Genomic DNA, 19077 nt, shown 5'->3' with positions numbered 1-19077 from the left:
TGTTCCAGGTCGCAGGCTGTCCTTCCCACCCGTGCATGTTCTTTTGGGGAGTAGCCAGCCTTGTCTGAGGGGCTGCACAACATCAGGTTCTCCCCTGGAACCTGCCGCCAGCCTCACCTGGGCGCTGACCCTCCTGTGGGGCTCTGGACAAGCAGCGGCAGGAGGAGAGCAGCGGGAGCCCGCCGAGGAGTGGGGATCGCGGGTGCCCTGGAGTGGAAGAAGCAGGCAGCCCTCGCTGCGTGCCTCAGATTACAGAGGGTGGGAGGGAGGCAGCCTGCCCGCTTCTCGGCCAAGGACTTCTGCAGAGGGCCTGCAAATCGGGAGACGGGGTCGCTCACTGACAGGGCCTCCACCTTGCTCCAGATGAAAGAGGTGTGCATTCCAAAGGCTAGGGAGAGCTAGCTTTAAGCTGACCCTGCTCTTTCAAGGAGGAACTCTGAGCCCAAGCCTCTGCAGATGGTGAACTGGGTAGATGCCTTCCTGCTTCGGGGCTATGATTTTATCAACTTGTTAGTAGACAGCCAGCGCACTTACTGCGGTTAATATGCGTGCCTGGGATGGGGGCGATTTGAAACGGTTGGCTTGTCTTTGAACCTTTTGGGGGAGAAGGGTTGGCTGCAGGGCTCTAAGCTTTGGGCCTTCTGCACTTCACTCTTGGATGAGTTATGAATGAAGAGAGGGGGACCGAGTGGAATGACTGCAAGCAGCCTTTCCTTTCCCCTCTCCTGGTGCAGACTCAAAGGCCTGCATGGTTAGGACAGGGAGCCCTGCAGCTTGGCCCTTAGAGGTGTGTCCTTACATCCCTATCTTAAACTTCTGCAGGTTGAATAGAAGGGAAAACACATGTTGTTTGAGTTCTGTGACTACATATATGTTAAAGGATTTTGGACTTTTTTTGTTTTGATAATGTTATAATTACGGTCTTTATAAGATTTAGAGACCATGGTTTGCTGAAGATTCCTACACATTTCATTCGCAACCTTCAAGCACAGTTTGAATCTTAAAGCTTACTCGTTGTGACTCCTTGTTTCTCTTTGAGGCTTTCACTGTGGCCTGATGCCTATAGAAAATGTTTGATTTACAGCCTTCTAAGAGAAAAGATGTTTTAACGTGGCACTTCACTTTTTGAAGGAGACTTTTGAAGTTTGCGATTTTTATCTGCAGTGTTTTTTAACTTGTACTCTTTCTCCCTGGTAGTTTGTCTGGCGAGCTATCCGTTATGAGTAGTGCTATGCTTTGGAGATAATCTGGGGTTCGCCATTTAATACAAAATTAGCAGTTTAAACACACCATTTGTAACTTTTATCCTTGTGAGTGGAGAGATAATGTGTGAATTTGGCAGAAGGAATCTATTCTCTTTTAAAACTTTTTGAAGTGCTTATCTAACTCCTTTGTAGTCCATTAGCCTCGCCAAAAAAAAAGTCAACAATTGCTAAGTAAAGAAAAATGACTTAAATGGTATTTAATAAGTTTACCTGTTAAGCAGTCACTAATAGGTGTCCTTAATTCCCTTATAACTGCAGTAATGCTGGTGAGTTTATCTGAGCTGTCTGAATAGTCATTTCTTGGTGTTCTCACTCTATATCTTTGATAACTTTGTTGTGAGGCCTACTTGCCGAACCTCTCCGTGTGCACAGAAGGAGCTCAGCATGGCTTCTAGGGCTGTGTGTGTACAGAGGCTGGCATGCTTTTATTATTTCTTCGAATACGCTTGAGTGAAGGAACTGGTGTGGCCCGTCAGCCCTGAAGAACGTTTTCGTAAGGAAAGCTGATGTTTTAGGACTGCTGAGAAGGAATGTCACAATTTGCGTGAGAAATGAGAATGTACAAGAAACAAATTGGTGTTCAGCTTCAGATTAATCAGGTTTTCTAAGTGCCCTTGTTGAACTTTTCAAGCCTCCTTCTATTTACTATCTTGAAAAAACTCTGCATAACTTGCTATTTAATATTTTATGGTCTTCAGAGCAGAGTTCATTTTCCTTTAACGAAACCTAAATAGTAGCACTTATAGGATTGCTTTTGTTATTTCCCGTGGGATTCCGCAGCCCTGTTGTTCATGCTTTAGGGGAGAAAAGAACCGTTTTGGGAGACTCTCTCCTTTAAGAATTCTAAGATAGGAAATTGGTTTGTATCACTGATTTTTTTCCCTCCCTATTGTATGCAATGGAAGTATGTGTGTGTGTATGTTTATAGAGTAGATACCTTATCACAGTCTGGTTTGCCCAGATACTCCTTAATTAGAGTACCTGTTCATTCATCTGCATGAGTTGGAGTAGGGGGAGGCTTAGGGTGTGTGTGTGTGTGTCTGTCTGTCTGTCTGTGTGTCTGTCTATGTGTGTGTCTGTGTGAGAGAGAGAGGGAGAGATTCGAACCTTGGGATTAGTCACAGGAGTCTTGGTTCTCTCCTTGTGCATTTTAGGCTTAAATAACTTTCCCAAGGTCATCAGTGTGCTCTGGAAAAAGAGAGATTTTTTTTTTGACATCTTCCTCTGTGAAAGTTGTGAAAACAATGTGTTGCTATGAAATGCTATTCGTTACTTTTATTATCTTATTTATTCATGCAGCATTAAAGCCCATTTGCTTTTAAGTGTCAAGCATACAGTGTGAATGATGGAGGAAGTAATTACACTTCTCCCATAGTTCTGAAGTGTGGAACTTTAAAGGGTTCTTAGACATATTGATACATATTTCATCTTTGAACCAATTTGTTGCTATTAATGAGATCCTTATCTGAAACTTTGAGACTTGGTTGTTCAACTCACATGGTTAGTGATGTTAAATAAAGGCCCAATTAAACACTGGCTAGGGTATGTGGATTGGTTAAGCAAACAAAGAAAACTTGCATAGAGGTGAAAGATTGTTTCAAAGTGGAAATGCATCTTTTCCCCTCTTGAAGTCAGATATTTGGAAATGCTTGAGAAATTCATCTGTAGAAGACATCTGAATGGTAGGTTTTGTGTAACTTTAAAATCGGCCTCTCTGGATCCTGGGTTAAGTGATGAATGGTCTTGAAAGCACAGCTTGCTGAGAACTAAGCCAGTGGGACTTCCCTGGTGGTGCAGTGGTTAAGAATCTGCCTGCCAATGCAGGGGACGCGGGTTCGATCCCTGGTTCGTGAAGATCCCACATGCCGCGGAGCAACTAAGCCCGTGCGCCACAACTGCTGAGCCTGCACTCTAGAGCCCGCGAGCCACAACTACTGAGCCTGCGTGCTACAGCTACTGAAGCCCGTGCGCCTAGAGCCCGTGCTTCACAACAAGAGAAGCCACTGCAATGAGACTCCCGCGCACTGCAAGGAAGGGTAGTCCCTGCTCGCTGCAACTAGGGAAAGCCCGCACACAGCAATGAAGAGCCAACGCAGCCAAAAATAAATACATTTATTAAAAAAAAAAGAACTAAGCCAGTGCCTTTAGCCATGAGGGGTGGGAGGAGAGCTGAGTGGTGGGTTAGAAAGGCTGAGTGAGGTCCTTAAATAGCCAGTGTTAACTAAGGGTATCAGAGACAATAATTTTAGGAAACTAATTCCTCTGCCTTGTTTCCCTGTCAGTTTGTTTCTGCAGTTTAGCATTTGATCAAACACTTTCTTTTCATCTCCATTTTAAGTTAACTTAACAGGCCTGCCTCTAAAAATTGACTTGGCCTAATAGAACAATTGCGTGCTGACAGCTGACCTGGATTTACACAAAAAGGGACTGCTGACTGTCTTGTCAGAAGGGCCTTCATAGGTTAAAACCAAGCATTTGATTTTGGGAAAAACATTAGGGCTGTGTTTTGTGACCTTGTGAATTCTTAGGGGCTCTTATTTTCTGTCTTGTTCTCTGAGATGCCCTGGGGGTTACTAATACAGCTCTGTATGGAGATGAAGATGGGAGTGGGAGGTAAGTGTGGGGTCTGGAGACTAGAGAGGGTGGTGATGGCTTCCATTTAGGAGCATTTATTTTGTACCGGGCACTGTGCCAAGCACGTCATGTGTTTGCTCATCTAATCATTACTTTAACATGGACTCAACAACTGTTGTTAACCCATTTCACAGATGAGGAAACTGAGGCTGAGAAAGGCGATTTGACTTATTCGACCTCACACATCTAGTGCATGATAAAACCTGGGTTGAAACCCAGGTCTTTCTGGCCCCTTTCTTCCTATTATCGCCAAATAAATAGGACTTGGCCGGCTAGGTCTTGACATTAATTCACGTCTAATTTTTAAAATTATTTTATTTATTTAATTTTTTTTTTTTTGGCCGCATTGGGTCTTCGTTGCAGCATGCGGTATCTTCGTTGAGGCATGCGGGATCTTTCACTGCATTGCGGGCTCTTTGTTGTGGTGTGTGGGCTTATCTTTAGCTGTGGCGTGGGTTTCTCTCTAGTTGTGGCACAGGGGCTCCAGGATGCACGGGCTCAGTAGTTGTGGCGCGCAGGCTTAGTTGCCCCATGGCATGTAGGATCTTAGCTCCCCGACTAGGGATTGAACCCGTGTCCCCTGCATTGGAAGGTGGATTCTTTACCACTGGACCACCAGGGAAGTCCCAAGTCTAATTTTTAACAGTCTAGCATAGGGGTTCTTAACCCGAGGGACACAGACTTCCAGAGAGCGCCTGGGAACCCCTGAAATTATACACACAATCCCGTGTATGTGCACTTTCATTTTCCTGAGAAGATACATAATTTTTCCCCTTGGTGGGTTCTGTGATGCCCCTCCTCTCCAAGAGGAAAAAGAAGCACTCACCTAGTACCTGTCATCAAGTAAGTGCATCACTGAGGATTTGAGTGGCGTGAGTTGTAGAGAGGTCTGCAGGTTTATGTGTTTCCATCGAGCATGTTCATTTGATAGATTTCTACCAAAGCCCTATTCTGTACCAGATACTGTATTGCTGTTGTCTTCTGGAGTTCACAGTCCCTTATAGAGCCAGACGTGTGTGGATAAGTGATAATTCTTCCCAACTGGGTTTCCCTACACAATAGAGCCCTTGGTCCTGAAGGCATCCATTGTCTCTAATGGATTAACTTCTCTCCTGTGCGTCTATCTGATAGTAGTTAAATGCATCATCCTTGGGAGAAGTGAGAAGATGGTCACTCCCAGAATTTTGTGCATTTTAATATCGAATCATTATGTTGTGTACCTGGAACTAACATAATGTTGTAGGTCAGTTATACTTAAGTTAAAAAAAATAAAGAATTTTCTGCATTTAGCTGGTGAAGGGCAAGAAGGTGAGGCTCAATGCAGGGTGTGAGAGTGTGAAGTGCGGATGTTTGTGCCTTTGCAGTAATTCACTGGAAAATGAAACGGAGTGTCCGTCGATGTTGAAATGCCTTAAGAGCAACTCCTTACATCTTCCTTGTGGACCTGGGCACAGGCCTATTTGCTTTTGTTCATCCCTGGGTCCCTGGTGCCTGCTGCTTATCAGACACTCACTATTAGTGAATGAATGATGGATTCAGAGTGGACACCAGGCAGACAGTGGGTCTTAATGGGCTTGGATTAATCGATGAGAACAACGTCATTTGCTTTGGCTATACATTCTGGGATTAGCTTTCCTTCTTGGTTGTTATTTACAGAAACTTGCTTGATTAGATGCAAAGAATGGTTCTGGTGGACCCACTGATATTATAATACGAGGTTGTATGAAAGTGACCTGTGTGTGTGCACATGTTCAGGGGCAGGGTACCTGACATAAAGGTCTGAAGACGTGCTTTTCGTGGTAAAACACTGATAATTGAGAAAGCCCTAATGTGGACAGCTGTTATGGATGGACAGACACATGGAGAATAGTTCACAGCCAAACCCTAGTGTCCCTGGGAATAACTATAAAGGTTTGGTATTCAGAATCATCATTAACCTGAATATATGTCATGTGAAAACTTTGCTTCTTGATGGCGTTTCCCACGTCTGGACGATGCGGATTTGCAGTTCATGACAAAAATGACTTTTAAATCCATCTTAATAATCCGAAGAACCAGACTCAGCCCTTTAATGTGTTCGATAAGGAGACCAAGGTCCAAAGAAGCGGAGGGCCAGGGCCACATGGTGAGGTATAGATGACCCTGGAGAACTGTCTGGGTCTCCTGACTTCCAGGCTTGGGCCTTCATGTCATCCTCAGCTGCACCTCGTCTGAGTGTGCCAGGGAGAGCCAATAGAGAAGCGTGCTTTATGATCAGGTGTATACTTGGGGAAAGCCAGACCTTCTAAATCTGCACATTGGGTTTAAGTGGTTGCTTTTCTCCTTTAATTTAGATTTTGAGTTGCTCAGTTTTCCTCTGTCAGAGCTTTTAAAAATAGGTAGTAATGATCATATGCTTCTGCATGCCAGGCCTTGGGCCAGTGCTGTGCTTACACTTAACGGACGAGGTAAATGGGATGCCCCAGGTTTTCAGATGAAGAAACTAAGCTCAGAGAGGTGAAGTCACTGAGCAGGTTGGTAGCAGGGATCAGATTCAAACCCAGGTCTGTGTGATTCTAAGCCATTTCTATTTTTACAAGACTGCTTCACTTGGCACTTTCTTCTGCTTGGGATGAGATTATGGCAGTTGATGGTGGAATTTAGAGTCAGTAATCCAGACTGATGGACCAAGAAATGAATCTGTAACTTCAACTGAGAAAACCCTCCACTCTTAGAGATCTCTTCCCTCCCTGCCTCCCGCCCTTCCTTCCTTCCTTCCTTCCTTCCTTCCTTCCTTCCCTCCTTCCCCTTTTCTCTCTTTCTTCTTTTTTTAATCACACAGTCTCATTCTACCTTGTTTTTTCCACAAAGAGCCATTCTGCCAAGGTTGGGAAGAGGGACCAGTGACTTGAGTACACAACCGTCGCTCCGTGGCACATCCGTTGTTGTTTGGCTTTGGGAAAGTTGGAATGGCCATGGCGCTCTGGCATTTAAAGGGATTTCTGACGTGAGACACACCTCCTTCCTGTGGCCAGCTTTTTAGAGCCATTTCGGAGCCTGCATGGCTTTTTCCAAAGAGGCCCCATCCTGTGTCCATCGCCTTTCTTACTTTACACAGTCTGCATGTTCCCTGTGACTTGAAATTTGATTTAAAGGATTGTAAGAACCTAAAGCTGTGGCTTCTCCCCGCTCATGCCATCCTCCTGGCTGTTAAACCTTCCCATAGGTCTGCATTTCCATAATGGACAGGCATTCACTGCTGCCTTCTGTCCCCAGACCCTGTGCGGGGTGAGGCAGCAGGTGGGGACGAGTGAGACACTGGCCCTGCCTGCATGCAGCTGAGTGGAGGGGGCGGACAGCATGCCAACCACAGGTCCTCTGGTGGAACATGCCTATGGGATACTGAGGGTATGCCTGGCCCTGGTGCTATGTGTAGGCCTGGGCAACCCATTCTGAAGAAAAATGTCTGTAATGACACAGTACATGGATTTGCGCCTTCTGGCCCTTTCTGACTCATTTTTTTACCTACCTTTGAGGTTAAAGCTGATAACCCCTTCGTGGAGACGTGCCTTTATACCTGTCAAACAGGATGGGGAGGCTGTAAAGAGTAGAGGTTCTTTGTTCCATTTGCAGCTTGAATGAGATGTTTTAAAATCTGACTTTTAGCGGCTCTGTTGACTCATGATAGTGTGAAGAGAATGAGGTCAGCTGGCCTATTGTGGTTCAAGGGAGAGCGTTTTATTTTTATTACCCTTAAGATGTGTTGTAAGACTTGATATTAACCCCCTTCTTTCCCCAGCAGCCAGTCTGTTATGGTTGTTTAGAAACTCAGTGTGTAGAGCTCATTTGGTGAAAACAGACTTTGATGATTCTAGAAGTTTCACGGGGGAATTTATGTTGGAATGGGGACTTCTGGTCTCCTGGTGCAGAAGCTGCTGCATTTTAAAAATAGGAGAGTAGGGGTGGTGCTCGATTAGGTGTGTGTATGGGAAGCCATTCAGTGCTGTAAGAATTTAATTAAAACTTGATTTTCTACTTAACCTGAGTACCCTAACTTGTCAGCAGACATTTATTGAGTTCTTACCATGAATACAGCCTAGAGAAGAAACATATACACCCACAATACAGTTTGTGATTTACAGATGTCATTTTCATGATTTCTCCCATACATATTTGGGCAGTTGAATTAGCTGCACTTAACAGAGGAAACCAGGGCTGAGAGTGTAAGTAAGCTTCTCAAGGCCACAGAGCTGGGAGTGAACTTGGGTCACTTGAAGACAAAGCTCACTGACCCTCTTGATTAAGGACCTGGGTGTATTTTGATACAATTTGGGCAAAAATGTTAGAATAGATTCATTTTACATTACTTCTTGTCAGGGCCAAAATTTTCCTTTAAAAAAAAATCATCTAACTTATTTTTTACTTATAAAAATAATGCATATTTATTGTAGAATACTTGGAAAATACAGAAAAGTATGAAAAAGAAAATCAATCCCGCTGCCTACACATACTCTGTTAACCTTTTGTGTTTTGGTATAGATTTCCTTTCTTTTTTTCCTATGAGCTTGGAGGGATTTTTAAGAAAATTGGAAAAAACATTACATAGTGTTTATAACCCTTCATGTACCTTAAGTATTTTCCTCTTACTAATAAATACTCTAAAACATTTTTAGTGTCTTGTTTTTCTTTATTGTAAGTAATGCTGTGAGGAACATCTTTTCTCTGTCTCTTGATTGTCTTCAAAGAATCAAGTTCTAGAATTGGGACCACTGGGTCGAGAGGTATAAACATTTTTCATGCTCTTGTTATGAATTGTCAATTTACTCTGCAGAAGAGTGGATCTAGTTTACACTCCCCAACCAGGTCCACACACACCCACTCATAATGGGTAGTATCTGTTTCTTAAAAAAAAAACAAACCCACATCAGAAAACAATTTCATAAAAGTGAAAGGCTATATATTCCTATCACTTAGTAAATGGTAAAGTACTGGCTTTTTCCCTCTGCCATGAGGATCCAAGTTATGACCAATGTCCGCATCGAAGGGAAGGTACCTGGCGTGGTACCTGGGTCCTTCCCTTGTAGGCGTATCTGAGCACAATCCAGGAGCTGCCACCCTAGTGTTCTGGGCAGGGACACATCGGCTGGCCAGGCAGATGGCCATGCTCCAAGGCCTAGAGGCGACCTCATGAGAGGGACCACTGTGCTGTCAGCATACCCCGTGGCAACTGATTGTGGCCCAGGTGGGTGCTGCTGCACTTAATGTTTTCTGCCCTGTCTCTTTTCCCCGTCCTCTCATTCAGAGTGATGCCGTCAGTTTGTGGTGGGCAGAGATGCATTAGAGCCAAGCACCAGACCGTCAGGGTGCCTCCAAACAGCAGGCCCATGGGCTGAAAATGGCTTCTTGCTATTTTGTTTGATCCCTGTTAAAAAAATCTAGAAATTTTACATAATAATCTGGAGCTTTGGCTCTTCCTGAAAAATGAAAAGATCTGGCAACGTTGGACCCACATTCCCACGTGGCGACAGCCTGCCCCAGTGGAATAACAGCTGCCCTCTTCAGATGGGACACAGGCCCCAGTTTATAAGCCTCTGTTGCGTTGCTGCGGCTTGCTGCGCGCACTGTAGCGATCCGGTGTCTACCAGTGCCTGGGCCCTGTGGGTATTGACGTTTGCCATCCGTTCTATCGCTGGAAGTTCTGGAGCTGAAAGCTTTTAAGTTGCACTTGGCAGGTCTCTGTTCTCTCCTTTCTCAGCCATTTGCATTTCAGATGACCATTAGTGGCTTTATGACACTTCACCAGACCATGTGAGCCTCAAGTTCTGCTACCGGGGAGGGCTGCACTGGCCCTAGGGTGACCAGAGTGTTCTCTTCACTTTGACATAGGTGCTTTCATTTTCTAGAGCCATTTAGCCTGTGCCTTCATTATGATCTTTGTCCCTTCTCTCTTTCTGCTCCTTGGTTTCTTTTGACTGCAAGAGTCCTTGATTGAGCTGGAGGGAACCCTGGAATGCTGTGGCTTTGCTCTCCTTTTACAGCGAGGGCGCTGTGGGCAGGCTCCTCAAGCCTTTGGTCACGAGAGGAGCTGGAGTTAGAACTTGGGTCTTGGTGTTCCCAGGTGCTGGTCTTTCTAGAGCGGCATCCCACTCTGATGCTCAGGTTCCAGCAAATCTTCCACATGCTTTAGGGGCCCCCATGAACTTTCACCCGTGATATCTTGTTTCATCCTCCCAGCTAGGAGCACCTTCCCTGGATTCTACCCAGAAGGCTGTCTGCTGTTCAGGTTGTCCTGGTTGCCAAGGCTTGTCCCACACTTGACGTAGAATGCTTTTCTTTGTACCTATTGTATGCTTTTACTTAAATGCATTTGACATTGTGTGTTCAGCATCTTTATACGATTTTTGGAACCATCAATGGGTACTCGGCCGCTTGGCATCTTTTCAGAAAGTGCCTCAGTCTTGGAGTAGGTGGGAAGCAGGCAGCTAATGGCATGTAAAGAATGTTGCAAGCTTGACTTGCAAAGCCATTTCAAAATTTAAATCAAGGTAGCTTGTGGCCAAGTCAGAGGAAATGAACTTGCTCTTTCCTTGATGACCTTACCGCTTCATGCCAGGTGCTGCCTAAGCATCTCCCTGCCTCACAGTCTCACTCCTCCCAGCAGTTCTTCCCCTCCCCACCGGATTCATCTTTCCAAAGTAACCTCTGATCTTGTCATTCCCTTGATCAAAATCTTTCAGTGCCATCCTGTTGTTTACTAGCAAGCTGAGCACAGAGATGGCCTGGGATGCGGGCCTGGATCCTGTGTGTTCCCGGCCTTATTTCCTGAATGGGTCCTGGGCTTTCTTCCCTCTGTGCCCTTCGTTTTGGATTGCCCTTCTGCGGGAATATGTTTCTACGCCTCCATGTTCCTGACCCCCACCTTTGCCCCCTACCCTCCTATCCTCTCTCCCAACGCTTTCACCTGTGGTCAAACTTCCAACTCTTCCCATCAAGTGTTTCCAAGTTCTACTGGTGGGTTCCTTCGACTGAAGCACTCCATTTTTCACTTCTCAGCTGGTCTTCAATACCTTATTCTTTGTTTTCTTTTCCCCACAAAATCACAGCTCCCAGCAGAGCGGGCTTGTGTCTTACTCATCCCCCTGTTGCCCTGCAGTAAAACTCTTAAATATTTACTGAGCTGAAATTCTTCTAGATCATGATACTTTGGGATAGGATAGTGATGGAGATGTTAGTGTAGCCAGAAGAAGACTTGGCTTTTTGAGGGAGAGCTTTCTGTGATTGTAGAAACAATTCACAAGACATGGGTGTGTCCTAGGGATATTCCAAGTAGTTGGGAATGGAGCAGACTCTGAAAATAATTTCACCTTGCCTCTGTTCTCCAGGCCTGGAAAAAGGATGTGGGATCAGGACGTAGCACCATCTGACTCCTCCCAGGCTGGCGTGTGGCTGCCTGGGTGCAGTGTTCAGAGCATGCTGGAGAAGAGACATCTCAGCCTGACTGTAGACTTTTAGGGGGTATGTTTTATTTAAATATGAACAATATTTTGGTGTCACTTAAAAAACTGGCATTTTGGGGAATAGGAACAGTTACGTGTAGTTCCAGAATGACCCATCCTTACTTAAATTTATACCATATTGTTTCCTCGATCCCCCTCCCTCCAGCCTTGGAAGTTCTGGCTGAGCCTGTGTTTAGGTGCTGGATGGGAAGCAGTTTTAAAGGACTACAGTAGTATTTCTAAAGAGACCAGCACACTACGAGTGGAAGAAATTTAGATTTCAGTTTAATGAATGTGATTTTCTACTCTTTAAGGGCCCCACTATAAGCATTTGGGAATTATTAAGTTATTGCTTCATTATGTACATATTGAAATTTTTTTGGGTTATTGTTGCTGTTTGTTGTGGAACAGTGGTTATTATATGGGTGCTGGGGCCTCCAGGAATATTCCAGAGTCTATCCATGACGTGTTATAGTTCACTTGTACTAGAGGGTTGTCATGCCTTTTCACGGCATGTCCACTCCGGAAATGTTCCAGTGCCCATCAGTAAATATCACCCTCACTCAGGGAGTTAAATGAACAGCTAATGTGTAGTTTTGAAACTTTGGAGTTATTAGGTGTAAATCTCTAGGACACATATAAACTTGCTTGGCATTAAATGTGCTGTATGAGTGATTCAAGTTCGAGAGGCAATTTTTGCATTTCCTGACTCTTGTGTTTAAATTTGCAGTCTCAACGTTGCATCACCATAGGATTTCACATTTAATGAATATTTATGTTGAGCCGAGTTCTATACAAATGCGATGGTTTCTGACTTGATTATAGCTTGCTGTGTGCTGTGGCCAGGAGTGCCCTACAGACAACAGAGCTGGCACACGTCTTAGCAAGCCAGGCCCTGGCGGATGTGGTTAGGGACCACAGTGACTGGTGCTCTGGTTGCCATGCCAACCTTGTTTTTGGAAGGGGGAGGCTCTGAAACAGCAATGGGATGGGGGTAGAATAGTTTTGAATATTCCAAGTGAAATTATTCCCTATATATATATTCCCTATATTCCCTATATAGGGAATATATATTCCCTATATTATTCCCTACATCTTCTTGTGTTCCTACAAGAAGATGTAGAAAACTCTAGAATTCTTACAGCATGCTCAGATGACATTAATTTTCTTAATAATTAATTTTTAAAATTTACTTAGGCAAGGCTGTTTTAATTGTCCTCTTGCAAACTTGTCTAAGTTCACGTATAAATGTCTTCCCTACTTGCTGCAGGGTAAATAAGGAATCTTCTGTGTCTTACTATTTACAAACCCTTCCTCCCACCTCCTGCCAACATCCCTTGCCCTCTGGTAACTCTGATCCAGTAATGGCTGATTGGGGGAGGGGAAGGGAAAGAGCAGTAGGCGGGATGGTTGGGGGACTCCCCCTCCCCAGCTCCTTATCCTCATTCCTCCCTACTTCCCATTTCAGGCAGGCTTATCCTCTCCCCTCCCTGATCGTGTATATTCAGCAAAGACCATGGTGACAGGTGCCATCACCCATAAGTGGGATCTTAGGATGCCCCAAGGTCTCAAGGTTTGGCATTCAAGAGCTGGGAGAGGAAGAGGAGTGATGTGTCTTGGCATCCAGCACTGGAATTCTGTCAGCCCCTTTGCATATGGTATCCCGCATAATTCTGTGGTGCTTGGTGGTGTGCAGTGAAAGGTCCAGAAGGGAATTGATCAGGCCTGGTAAGCCAGATGGGAGCCCCGGATGGCAGGATGGGATGGGACGCTTGGGCACCATCCTCTGTCCTAGAGCCCCTCTACAGAAGGAGACCCAAGCCACTGGAGGCTGGGCTTGTGCAGCTTCAGTAGCTCAGGCAGTCCCATGACGTAGAGGGCCTGTCCTCAAGGCTCATCCCACAGAAAAGAAAGCACCCCACCCCTTTGTAAATTTATTTATTTATTTATTTATTTTTGGCTGCATTGGATCCTGGTTGCTGCGCGCGGGGGCTACTCTTCATTGTGCATGGCTTCTCACTGCGGTGACTTCTCTCGTGGAGCACGGGCTCTAGGCACGCAGGCTTCAGTAGTTGTGTCACGCAGGTTCAGTAGTTGTGGCCCGTGGGCTCTAGAGCGCAGGCTCAGTAGTTGTGGTGTACGGGCTTTGTTGCTCCGTGGCATGTGGGATCCTCCCAGACGAGGGCTCAAACCTGCGTCCCCTGCATTGGCAGGCAGATTCTTAACCACTGCGCCACCAGAGAAGTCCCTGCCTTTGAATGAAAACTTACTATTTCAGAAGTGGATGCTGACCACACATCTAATCGTTGCTTGCTGACTTGGAGTCGCCTGTGTGACTCCCCAGTAGATTGTCTCATCTTCAGCACAGGGCTGGTGTCTCAACCTTTTAACATTTCCCCACTCCAACACAAAGGGTCCCTCTGCGTGAATTAGGAAAAGCTGTCCCTTCCTTAAGATACCTGGCTTCTGTTTGCCATAATGTGGATCTAGGATGACTCCAGAAGTGGACAGCGCCTCCTAGAGTTGTGCAGGCTTGAGGCACCTGTCTGCAAGTTGTTCCCTCCTCTCCAGCGTTTCTCTCTCAGAAGTTGTGATTTGCCGCTTCTAATTTCTGTAGTCTATTCCTAGAACACCAGGGAACCACGTTTGCCAGAATTGAGTGTAACGTTAAAAAACAAGATACCAAGGTGAGTAAGGAGTTTAGTACACGGATTCTTGACATCTCCTTTGGCTGCTTTTTTGCTTTGTGCTGACTGGAGCGGGGTCCTCAGGCCTTGGGTGCATTACAATTAAATGGATAGGCCTTTTGTGGAGCAGAAATGGCATCACCATTTTATGGGAGAAGATACACATGTCTTCCTAGTAACCAACTTAAAAATTAACTTTCTGTCTATAACCTGATTTGGGTGTAAGTTCTCTTTAGTTCAGTGTTACAACCTTGAACCAACTGTATTTGGGAGGAGTTGGGACAGCACTTCCGTGTCATGGGACATTGGTGTGGCTATTAGAAGCAGGAGTCTGCACCTTTGCTATGCAGACACCCAAGGTTTGTCGGGTTCCTTAAACTGTGTTGTAAATTTTGCAGAACAAAGTGGTTCTGGATTTCCTTTGCTGATGGGAGAGGCAGCAGAGCACCAAGTCTGGAGCCAGACTGCCTTGGCTTGGACCTGACTCTGCCAGTTACCTGCTGTGGAAAGGTGACTTTGCCTTTCTGGGTCTCAGTTTCTTCATCTGTACAATGGAGTTGAGTTACTCACACCACGCTCTTTGTGTCTAGTGATGATAACGATGATGATGAAGAAAATAACATACAGTTACATAATGTTCCTCACATATACTAACACTTATGTTGTAGTTCCCAAATGGCTGGAAATTTTTATTCTAAAGTCGTAGTTTATCAAGGTTAAAGAATCCAAAGATGCTAGTCATTGACAAGAGAAATGATCATATTGTAGGTATCATTTCCAACATGCTCAGTGCTGACCACTTGCACCTGTGTCCTTTCTCCCCTGGAAGCGCTCTGCGAGGGGCCAGGATGTTCACACCTTGCTGATCCCTGGTTCCCTCTTTCAGCTCTGTGTCCTGGGCAGGGGTGGGGTGGGGGGCGGGGGGTGTGGGGGTGTTTGCTGCGGCTCCATCTGCTCACCCCTGCACGCTACAGCTAGATCACCGTCCAGGCTCTGAGCTCTGTCACTTGGGCCCGTGCGCACACACACACAGACACACACACACAGAAGTGTGTGAACTGCAAGTCCGGTGCACAGGAGGCTGGGTTTCTAGGCCAGCCTGTCTGTTGTTCCTGAGGACGCTTGGCCTGCACATGGGCATGACTGCTCGGAAGGGAAGTGGCGTTGTGGCTTGCTTCTTTGGATCCAGCCAGGTCATGTGGAATGTTGTGATGTGCTAAGGCTGTGCTCTGGGGTCCTAATTATGTGGGACCTGTGGCAGGCACAGGTGACTTCAATGCTTGATTTGATCCACTGTGCAATTATGCCAATGCAAATACTGTATTAATCTTAACCCCCCAAGTTAGGCACATGGACTTTTTCTAAAAATGGGAATGATAGGAGTGCATTGTGGGTTTTTTGTTTTTTTTTTAATAACTCCCCCCACCGACTCTGCCAAGACTGTGCAGTGCATTCCTCTCCTTGAATGGAGACGGTAGTTTCCATCTCTGTCTACCCCCTTCTCGCACATTCCTGAGACTGGGTGACGGAAAGATGCCCCTTCCCCTTCTGTGCAGGTGTGTTTTCTCCTTGCTTTCTCCAAGAGGTACTGCTTCTTTCTACTTCAAGGCCAAAGAATCTTGCTCCTCGAAGGATCTGGCATCCTGATGGAACTTTCTTAAATGGGGACTCTTCTGGTTTCCTTAGGATCCTGATCCTGAATGTGTGTAGGGAAACTGCTCGGTGACTTCCTGCAGTGACCTTGAGTGTGCCTGGTGGGGCTCAGCTGTAATTTCTCGTGAGGCACTCGAGCGAGATCAGGGCTTCCACTCGACACCCTTGCAGTGTCTTAGGTGAAGGGCCCACTCACAGGGTAAGTAGAATGTATCTGGTATCAGGAAGTGAGGTCATTCTTACCCAGTCCAAACTGGAAAGAAGAAAAGCCTCTAAATAAGCAAGCAACCTAACCTCACCTTGAAAACGATTCTGGGCCAGCCTCCTCCCTTCTCTTCACTCGGCCTCTGAGCGGACCTGGTGGGATTTACCAGCTTTGAAGTCCTAAGGTGCTATTTTAATACTTTTCTTTTGCACTGCAGGTTTCGAGACCGATTTAACTAGATTCTGGAGGGAGCTCACTTTACAGCATTCTTAAGAGCTCGGACAGTCTTGAAAGAGTTAAACTCTAATTAGCTCATTCCTAAGGTATTTAATGCCCTTATGAAAACTCAACTGCTCGTTCGCTTTTTTCTTTAGTGAATCAGATTTCTCAAGGAGCTGAGCCCTCACTCCTCAGATCACAGGCTCACATGTTGAAGCTGGCAGTGCTAGAGGCTAGTTCCTATCTGTGTGACAGCATTTTTAATTTAACAGGACCGCCTTTGATGTTCCCAAATATTTATAGGCAGCTTTAGATCATTTCAGCGTGTGCTTTCTTTTTCTTTTCTTCTCTTCTCTCTCTCTCTCTCTCTTTTTTTTTCAAACTGGAGCAAAAGTTCTTCCTCATGCAACAGCCTTCCTTTTATCCTGTTAGTTTATTTTTGTTTCCTTTGCAGCTTTGGCGAAGGCTCTTTGGCTGCATTCACACACACAGGATTGACTCTTCCTTTTGCTTCTTTGGTAAAGGCTACCTCTGTGTATCATCTGCCTGCTTGAATTTGCTTAAAGCACTTCTCTTTGTCCCTTGACTTTCTAGAGACTGAGGTTTTTTCTGATTTGGATCAGGAATCTGCTCTCTGGCTGACCTGAAACCTTTTAGGTCCATGCAGAGACCTGGGCAATGTGTGTGAAGGTGTCTCTTTATGGATGACCAGGCTGCGCTGTCCTACTCTGCCTGTGCGTCTTGACCGGGCCTCAGCAAGTTATGATTTATGATGTAACTTTGGCAGAGACTGTTGTAGCTGGGGCAGGAAATACAGATAGACAGAACTCTGTTCTGATCATTGCAGGCTTGCTCCATTTGGCTTTGCTGGACTTCCTGGCCGAAAGTAATAGAGAATGGTCGACTTCAGACTCAGGAATGGGAAAAACAGAGCTGTGATGTAGATTTGTTAAACCATTAAGGAAAAGGAAAAGGAAACTTTGTACCAATCAAATCAAATGACAGGACAGAGGACAGTGGTTTCTCCAGCTTGGACTCTGGGTAAACACTCTGCTTGTGAAACAATCTAAGCTTTTTTTCTTCCTTCTCAGCTGCTGTCACTTCCCCGGGCCTGGAACCTTTCTGTGGCTGCCTTCATCGCTGCTGGCTGCCTCCTCCTACATGGAAGGCTTTTGGGGCTGAAGGTCACATAGGTGGTTGGTGAAATATTTGAATGAATGAATACTGTGTCAGACACTGTCCTTGGAGCTTTACATTGTTGGTCCCACTAGATCCTCAGGACCATTCTGAGCGATAAGAGGTTCCATCCCTGTGTTTCTAGATGAGGACACCAAGGTGCAGAGAGGTTTAACACAACTAGTGAATGGAGAAGCTGGCCTGGAACACAGGACTGTGTTTCCAGCCTCACCATAAGGTAGTCTGAGGTGGGTAAATCCGATGGCGGTCTGCTGATCTCTTATGGCTAAAAACCTTTTACATCTAACATCAGCTGTGAGTTGCATTCTGAGAGTTCAGAGTTGACCAGACTTTTGCCACGTAAGGGGTACAGTAGTGGAGAGCAGCGTCCTGGAGTCAGGCCAGCATTTGCATCCCGGCTCTGCCACTGCCAGCTCTGTGACCTTGGCCAGGTCACCCAACCTCCCTGAACTACTGTTTCCTCATCTCTAACATGGGACAGTATAGCTTGTACCTCCAAAGGATTGTGAGGATTAAATGAGATAATATATGTAAGGCATCCAGTAAGTGCTTAATACGTGTAGTACCTGTGGCTTTGCTGCTATAGAATTATCACCCTCAAGGAATTCACAGTCCTGCCGGAAGGACAGTCAGGTAAAGCAGGTGAACGTGGTAGCTGCCGCAGAGATGTGCTAGTGCTTAGCACGGGCCCAGGACAGAGCCACCGGCTTGGTTTTCTGTCTTCTTTCATTCAGCAGATGCGGATTGAGTGCTTGCCCTGTGTGAGGCAGAGCTTTGAGTCACACTCCGCTCCCCCTCCTGAAATTTCCCTTTCCCTTGGGGGAATTTGGGTTAAAATGTTAATTGCCACCTGGAGAAAAATTTCCAGAAGTCATTTTCACATGAAATCCTAAGGTGCCAAATGGGCATTTGACAGTTTATCTCTTATGGCTTTGTGTTATCCTTCAACTGTTATTTTAACCTTATCTAATTTTCCCGGTCTCTCATACATGAAAACGGTACTGTCCTTGAGAATGTACAAGCGACTTGCCGAGGGAGCAGGTGGTGATCCTTTTGTTCCTCACAGTGCCCAGATGGTGTCCGTGCCTTCTCATGGTCTGGTTCCGTGGGGATTTTGTTGATAAGATTTTGCTTTGATTTGGTTTTCCAACCCAGTGCCATATTCGGATTTGATTACCGGCACTGTAGCTTGTTTCTCTGTTTAGTTTCATTGTCTCTGTCATTGGCTGTCTGGAAACATAGGTCCCATTCTTCACCTCCCCACCCCTTCACAAGCCGCGGGGATGGTTGTGCAGGAGAACTTTTTAACTAACCACCGTGTGCGTGGTACAGAGTGGATGGTTCATAACTTCCATTTGTTGAGTTGATTGATAACATATTTAACCAAATATGTTAAATATTTTTAACAAGTAGTACAACTGAACAAAAGATACAGTTGAAAGGCAGTTGCTATTGTCTTCTATATACTTTAAGAACCCAAATAAGCCTTTTTTCTAAAATAGATTTAAGGTAATTTCTGTGCCTTTCTCGTAGAGTTAGCGAGCTTTCAGTGGGAGGTGGGTGTTTTCTAAATACACTGTTGATTTGAAGCTAAGATGATGCTCTAACTAATTTTGGACCATGAACATAATGTTAATTTTTTACCTGGCTCTGTTTGAAGGTACCACCAGCATGGGTCAATCTATTCAGCATTCGTACCCATGCTTTCTTTAAATAGCATGCTTGGGCTTCCCTGATGGCGC

The 19077-nt window shown here is 45.4% G+C and overlaps 1 protein-coding gene across 1 annotated transcript in view; it reads left to right on the top strand.

Annotated features, from left to right (window-relative positions):
* The window catches only part of ZNRF3 (zinc and ring finger 3), a 148678-nt gene that overhangs the window by 992 nt on the left and 128609 nt on the right, over nucleotides 1-19077 (top strand). The gene's annotated exons all lie outside the window — the stretch shown is intronic.

Source organism: Orcinus orca, chromosome 15, assembly GCF_937001465.1.
Source record: "Orcinus orca chromosome 15, mOrcOrc1.1, whole genome shotgun sequence".
NCBI lineage: Eukaryota > Metazoa > Chordata > Mammalia > Artiodactyla > Delphinidae > Orcinus > Orcinus orca.
The sequence above is the reverse complement of the archived record's forward strand: the minus strand, read 5'-3'. Positions and strand labels throughout refer to the sequence as shown.